The sequence below is a fragment of the Agelaius phoeniceus genome, chromosome 25, assembly GCF_051311805.1.
Source record: "Agelaius phoeniceus isolate bAgePho1 chromosome 25, bAgePho1.hap1, whole genome shotgun sequence".
Taxonomy (NCBI): Eukaryota; Metazoa; Chordata; class Aves; order Passeriformes; family Icteridae; genus Agelaius; species Agelaius phoeniceus.
In genome coordinates, this window is record NC_135289.1 from 330062 (window position 1) to 338102 (window position 8041).

Consider the following 8041-nt stretch of genomic DNA (forward strand, 5'->3'; position numbering starts at 1 on the left):
AACACCCACCAATAGCCCCGTGTCCCACCCTGGTATTTATGAGATGCACGTGGAGGGTGTTGATAGCAGAGGCATTTTTGTAAGTCAGTAAAACAGAAGAAGAGATTCCTCTTGGTGAGGAGGGGTGGTGACTTTGAGCGCATTGAGGGCAATGAAGGAGATCATTCCATTGTTCTAAGATTTCCATAACTCACTGTGCTTAAGCACATAAAAATGAAGACATTCTGGCAATAAAGTTTGGGTAATTTTTGAGTATGAATCAAAAATCTCTCCCTCGTGCTCCCCTCCCCCTTGCTCTGCCTTTTGTTGTTGCTGCAGGCGCTGCCCCCCCGCTCGCCCGCTCCACCCCATGGCCTCACGAATGGAAAAATGTCTTCAGCAGAAACCTCCCAGCCTTTCTCTAATTCTCTAATCTGCAGCATCTGTGCCCAGCCCCGGCGCTGCTGCGGGCGGCCCTGGCCCGCTCTGCCCCGGCTCATGAGCAGAACCATGTGCAGGTTGAGCTTTCCAGGTGCAGGTGGCCCTGCCCCAGCAGCCTGGCCACACTGTGGTGGTGCCACCTGTCACCTCCATGCCTGGGGCTCCCGCTGCCTGGGCAGGGTGAGGGTCCCTCTGGCAGATGTGGTGCAGGGCACCCATCACCAGAGCAGGTGCCTGCTGCCTGCTGCTTGCTGTCCTTCAGAGGCCAAGAGGTCAGCTTTGGGTTATTTTTATTCCTTTTTGTCTTGCCCTGTGTTTTTAGCCTGCTCCAGGGATGAGAAGTTCAGAGCCTTCAGCTGTGGTGCCCAGAGCTGGCACATGGCAGCGGTGGCACAGAGTGGGGATTCCATCCTGCCCCATGCCTGAGTCCTCAACTCCTCCCAGCAGACCTCGCCCTGCACCTCCTCTGGGGCTTGTTCCTTTTTGTCTTTCCCATTTGCTTTTCTCTCTCTCTCTCTCTCTCTCTGTTTTTTTTTTTTCAGCGAACAACTTTATTTCCCACTTTGACATTTTCCAGACCCACCTGGGAGCCTGCTTGCCAGAAGGAGAAATGGCACAAGAGGAAATACATCTTCACAGCCTCGAGAGAGGAGAAGGTTGGAATCCGAGTCCATAAACAGCGTTGCTGTGCAGTGAGCAAAGACAGAGCAGGTTGGGCTCTGGAGAGTGTAACCCCACCTCTGCTGCTCCACTGCCAATTAAAAATACAGAAGTGGAACTTGTTTGTTTTTCCCTCTCAGGCTGGGGATGCCGTGCAAGGAAAACCCCTTGCACAGATTTTTGTCTTGGGGACCTCCTGGGACATGCAATGGCTCTGACCTGGCCTGGCTCGCTGGGACCTGCCAAGAGCCACTGTGGAGAATTCCCATTTCTGCCCCAAACCATCAGCCCAACTCCTTCCACCACCATAAACGTGGCCACCAGTGCACAGCCCCCCTGTCCTTGTCCCCAGCTGTGCTCTCCTCCTGCTGCCTCCCTGCCTGTCCTGCTGCCTACTGGCAGGGAGGTTCAGCCTCAATCAGGCAGCACTGCAGAGGGTTTCACTTTGATTTAAACAGGTTTTCTGTGGCTTTGCAGGAGGCAGGTTAGAGCAGCGGTTACTGAGGCATGGCAGTGAGGGGCTGCAAAGCTGCTTCCTTCAGTGCATTTCTTCTGAGCATGGTCACAGTGTCCGTGCTGACAGCTCAGAAAATGTGGAAAAACCGATCTGACACACGCTGGTGCTTTATTTCATAATGCTCAGTGCCTGACGTTGATTAAAGCTCCTTTGCAGGGTTGCCAGTGCTGACACCTGGTAACCCAGGGCTGTCCCCAGCAGTGAACTGCACGAGCACAGAGCATCATTTACTCTCCCACCTTCACTCAGCAGAGCACAGAGCATTTTTCTGTTGCTGAAATGGCCAGAATCACCTGTGCATTTGTCAGGGCCAGCACGGGAATGATGGATATGACCCGGGCAGGGAGGAAGCGCTGCTGGGCTCCCACAGCCCATCCCCGCAGCCCTCGCCCTCCTGCCCCACCACAACTTTCATCCCTTCACCTTTTTTTTCCGACTCACTGAGCAACAACTGTCATGTTTATACTCTTCCCCCCCAGTCCTGCTCTGCTTCAAGGATTAAGCTTTCATCCTTCATTATGAGCTTCTCCCCCAGGCAACATTTTCCACGAAGAAAAAGGAATTTCTGGGATTTTGCTTTTAAGAGATTATGTTACTAAGCATGTGTGTGTTTGTGCTGAGGTGAAGAGCTTTCCCACACACACGGGGCATCTCACACCCTGGGGTGCTGTGGGGGGACAGCTCCCTGGCGCTGCCTGTCCCTGGCAGCTCGTGCCTTCCTCCCCTTGTTCCTGCCTCCTCCTCTCCCACCAGAGGGCTGCTGGTGGGGTGGCACCCACAAGGGTGCTCCCCTGGGACCAGGGTGGGTCCCTCAACACGCTGGTGTGGGTCACCCCTCTGGGATGAGGGATCTGGAATGGGCATCGCCGGGGGGCTGGGAAAGGAGGGGCCTCGCCCTTGCTCCCGAATTTGGGGGCCACTGCCACGGCCCTGCCATTTGGGCCAGAGTCACCAAATATTGAGGCCGAGCTGGGCTGTCCCTGCCTCCAGCACCACTGGGGTGCTCCTGGGGGGTTCAGGGCTTGGCAGGGCTGGGACCCTCCCCCTTTAGCTGGGGGGGAGCCCTGACCTCGCCGTGCTCTGGCTGTGCTCACACGAAGCCTCAGCTGCTCCCAGGGAGGTGACACCACGCCTGGAGGCTCGGCTTGGCTGCACAGGCGCTGCTGAGCAAGGTTGTGCTTTCATTGGCAGCAGCTCTTGCTATTAAATCCTTTTCAGGAGCTCATCTAAGCCCAGCAAATTAACATAAGGGAAGCACAACAGATAATGTCAGCCGACCAAAATAATCCAAGTCTGTAGTTACAGCAGGGAAGGCATAAACACAGCCCGGGAGGAATAACTGCAGCTTGTTCAGCGTCAGCATCTGGGCTGCTGCTGCCAGGCAAGCGCTCCAGTTCTGCTGGGAAATAACCAAGGGAACGTCAGGTGCAGGCTCTGAAAACCCCAGCCAAACAAACCCCCAGGCTCTCGGGGATCCGGTGTGAGGCTGCTCAGGGGACACTTGGGGACACGGCCTGGCGCAGGTGTGGGGGAGCAGAGGCAGAGCCCCCCGAGAGCTGGGACATCCCCACCCCTCTCTCTCCACATGGGCCGGGGGACGAGCCAGGGCTTCACCCGCTGAGTCACGGCTGAGTCAGACCTGGCTCACCCTCGGAGCACTAAACGCTGCTTATTGGAGTGTTCACAGGGGCAACACAAAGATCTGCTCCTGGAGAGACAAGAAGCTTCTCCCCTGCTTCGACTGTAGCCAGCATTTGCAGTGATTAACAATTAAATACATGACCAGCCTGCTGCTTTGCTGCCGGAGCAGCTGCCATGATCCTCCTGTTGGGAAACTAAATGATTCCCAGCTTTCCACTGCTTTTTGACAAGTTGTTTTCAACTTAGAAGTCAATAAATAAAACTAGTAGCTTCTGCTGAGCTCAAATTCAGCTGGAAAAGAGCACTGAAAACAGCTCTCAACGTCACTGGAAGCCCAAGAACTTGCAGCCTTCAGAGCCCCCACCAAAACACCCTGGGCAGCAGGTCTGTATCACACATGCAGACACGCACTATTGTGGGTATTAAAGAGCCTAAATCTGATTAAAGCCTTTCTATCCCCACCAGTGGTCAATTCCAGAAACCAGCTCACCCAGGAGGCCGAATTCATTTCATCCCCAAAGTCTAATTAAAGCCATTAGTGTATTCCTTGTCTTTCTGATAAGATCAAAGCATTCCAAGAGCCCGGCATTACCTTATTTTCAAGACAATTATACAACATATAGCATCGATTTATTCTGCCTGCAGCTGTACACATTTATCTCTGTCTATCATCGGGTAATCGGTCCCATCAGACACAGCCCAGCCCGGGCTCTCAGCTGACACTGCCTGCACTTGCCAGGCCGGGTTTCTTTGTCACCCTCCCCTCAAATTAACACCGGGGGCAGTGCCTGGTGTGCAGAGCCCAGTGCCCGCGGCCAGGGGGACACGGGGCATGCCCAGGCTACCGTGGAGGTGTTCAGGTGGCCACGGTGGCCTGTGGAGGAGTCAGGGCACCCTCAAGGCTGCCCCAGGTCCCCTCCTCTCCCCTGTCCCTGCCTGGCCCCGCACAGCCCCGGCCTTCAGCACTGCAGATCCATGGGTGTGTGTAGCTGTGAGGATCCATGGGTGTGTGTGACTGTGAGGATCCATGGGTGTGTGTGGCTGTGCCCATCCATGGGTGTGTGTGGCTGTGCCCATCCATGGGTGTGTGTGACTGTGAGGATCCATGGGTGTATGTGGCTGTGCCCATCCCTGGGTGTGCGTGGCTGTGAGGATCCATGGGTGTGTGTGACTGTGAGGATCCATGGGTGTGTGTGGCTGTGCCCATCCATGGGTGTGTGCGACTGTGAGGATCCATGGGTGTGCATGACTGTGAGGATCCATGGGTGTGTGTAACTGTGCCCATCCATGGGTGTGTGTGATTGTGAGGATCCCTGGGTGTGTGTGACTGTGCCCATCCATGGATGAGCGTGACTGTGCCCATCCATGGGTGTGTGTGGCTGTGCCCATCCATGGGTGTGTGTGCTGTGCCCATCCATGGATGAGCGTGGCTGTGCCCATCCCTGGGGGTGTGTGGCTGTGCCCATCCATGGGTGTGTGTGGCTGTGCCCATCCATGGGTGTGTGTGACCGTGAGGATCCATGGATGAGCGTGGCTGTGAGGATCCCTGGGTGTGTGTGACTGTGCCCATCCATGGGTGTGTGTGACTGTTCCCATCCATGGGTGTGCGTGGCTGTGCCCATCCCTGGGTGTGTGTGGCTGTGCCCATCCATGGCTGTGTGTAGCTGTGCCCATCCATGGGTGCGTGTGCTGTGCCCATCCCTGGGTGTGTGTGGCTGTGCCCATCCATGGATGAGCGTGACTGTGCCCATCCCTGGGTGTCCTTGCCCTGGGGACCCAGCCCGGCGCTGCCGGGACCCTCGGGCACCGCCGGCTCAGCAGCGCCGGGGGCAGCGGGCATGGGGTGCTCTCCCCTCCCATAAACATCTCTCCAGCAGCTCACGGCCCCTGCAAGAGCCGAGCTGTGAATTTTCATCTCTCAGCTAATCAACTCGCCTGCTAGTCCAAACTTGTCAGGAGCTTTATCCCTGCCCTGCCAGCCTCCTCCCGGCCCACGAGTGACAGAAGACGTTCCCATCCCTCCCCGAGACACATCCAGCTGCTACAAAAACAAACATCCTCCCGCTGGTGATTCCTCCTCGTCAAACAGTCCTGACCCTGGTTCCCTGGGGAACATCTGCGCTGCGCCCGTGCCCGGCCGCCGGCACATCCTGAGCCGTGTCCCTGCCTCAGCCAGGGTTTATTAATTGCTGCTTCTCCCGATTCCTCTGTGACAAAAGATTAATCACCGGCCGAGGCCGCTCTGCCCGTGAGGCTCCTGCAGACGAGAGGCAGCTGTGGCAGAGCCTCTGTCCCTCTGTCTGTGCCCAGGAAGGACGGGCTGCCCCAGCCGGTGCCTTCAGAAGGCTCAGCGTGGTCTGGGCAGGCTGCACACCAAGGGATTCGCAGGAAGTGGCTGTGGGCTGTAGGGCAGAGTGGCACTAACCCTAACCCTGACCCTAACCCTGCCCGCTGCTGGCTCACAGTCAGGCCGTATCTCTGTCTGGGTCTATTTTGTGAGACCTTGCATTAAACACCCTGAGTGCTGTGCCTGGGCCAAAACCTGGCTGTGGGCAGCTGCAGGACACCCCAGAGACCCCACTCTTCACCCTGCAGTCACCAGGGTTTATTGGGGTTTGCAGCTGTACCAGCTCACAGCCAGCAGGCGCCACCTTCCCATTTCTGGCACCTGGCTGCAGGGGCTGGCAGCACCAGGTCCATCCCAGGACGGGGGGCAAGCCAGGAGCTCTGGGCACTGCTGGGCAGCACAGGGGCTCTGGAGGGGTCTCTGCCCATGGCACGGGGGCACCGGGCCAGTTTGTGCCCAGGCCCAGCAGATACATGCCAGGAGGATGTACAAACTGGAAGCAGAGAGCTGCAGCTGAAGCACAAGCGTTGTGTCAACCTCCAAACCAAGCCCTCTGTGTGCTTCCTTCACTATCTTCATCCCGAAAGAGGTGATGATGATGATAGCCCTGAGAGGGATTTTTCCAGGTGCTTTAGGCGGCTGCTGGGGGCCGGGGTGGCTCTCCCGGGCCGGCGGGGCCGGGCTGAGCGCGGCGCCGGGCGCTGCCCCGGGGTTATCGGCGGCGGTGGCCGAGGCGGAATTAGCGGGCAGGGAAGCGGGGTGAGCAGAGCTCAGCCTCTCGGCATGTTTGCTTGTGCTGAACCCGCAGCGTGAAAACTCTTCACAGCAACACTCAGCGCTGGAAGCCCTCCTTGGCGGCGAGCACCCGGCGGAGGGAGAGCCAGGGCTGCGCTGTGCAAACAACCCGGGCCGGAGCTGGGGCTCGGGCTGAGGGCACGCCAAGGCAAAAGGGCTTTTCCTGACGGAAATGTGGGTCCCAGCTTTTGGGGGCAGCCACGCTTCCTGGAGGATGCCCTGCGATGGGGATGCGGTGATGGGATGCCCTGCGATGGGGGTGCGGTGATGGGATGCCCTGCGATGGGGATGCGGTGATGGGATGCCCTGCGATGGGGGTGCGGTGATGGGATGCCCTGCGATGGGGATGCGGTGATGGGATGCCCTGCGATGGGGGTGCGGTGATGGGATGCCCTGCGATGGGGGTGCGGTGATGGGATGCCCTGCGATGGGGGTGCGGTGATGGGATGCCCTGCGATGGGGATGCGGTGATGGGATGCCCTGCGATGGGGGTGCCCTGCAGCAGGGATGCGCTGTGGCGGAGCCGCCCCTCGGTGCGGGCTGCCTGCGGTGCGGCCGTGGGCTCCAGTGGCGGGGCCCGTGTCCCGTCCGGGCTGCGGTGCTGCCGCTGCCCAAAGGGGCCTCGCATGGAGCGGCCCGGGCCGGGTCCCCATTCCCGTTCCCATTCCCGTTCCCGGGCGCCGGTCGCCCTCCAGCGGCCCCGCTGCGCCGCGCACCGGGCACGGGTCGAGGGCTGCAATGGGCATCCCTGCCCTGTCCTGGGCTCCCCTGCCCTGTCCTGAGCATCCCTGCCCTGTCCTGAGCATCCCTGCCCGCTCCTGGGCTCCCCTGCCCTGTCCTGAGCATCCCTGCCCTGTCCTGAGCATCCCTGCCCGCTCCTGGGCTCCCCTGCCCTGTCCTGAGGATCCCTGCCCTGTCCTGAGCATCCCTGCCCTGTCCTGAGGATCCCTGCCCGCTCCTGGGCTCCCCTGCCCGCTCCTGGGCTCCCCGTCCTTCTCCCGGGCTGCCCGGAGCTGCCCTGCCCGGCCCGGGAGCGCTGGAGGCAGGGGGAGCACCGGGGGTGGCTGGGGACGCTTCCAGCCACAGCCCCACACCCGGCAGCGCCCGCGGCCCATGTGCAGAGGGTGGCAAAGCCCCAGGCCCCCTGTGTTCCCTGGGCTCCCTCCTTGCCCTGCGGAGACCTGGGACCCCTCTCTGTGCCCCCCAAACCCCGGGTCCCCTCCTCGCCCCGCACACGGGCAGCCGGACCGGCGTGGATGCGTTTTAGGGCTGCGGGAATGCCTGGTGTCCCGGGAGCCGGCTGCGAGCGGGCAGCAGCAGCAGCAGGAGGAGGATCGGGACGGGTACCGGGCCGGGAACAGCCGTGCCCGGCTCTCAGCGCGGTGGGGCACGGGGAGCCGGCTCGGAGGGGCGCGCCCGGGGTTTGCCAGCATCCCCGCCTGACAAGGACCCAATGCTGTAAAAGCCATCGGGGCGGGGGCTGAGCTCCCGTTCCTGCCCGGGCAGGGCTCCGCAGCCCCGGCTGTCCCGCACGGGGAGCAGCACCAGTTTGGTGGCTTTGGGCTGGTGCCGGCCCTGGCCCGAGCTCGGGATGTTATCCAGCCTGCAGAGGAACCAGGAGCTCCTTCCCAGCTGCTGCCAAACCTGTTCCACTGAGCAGG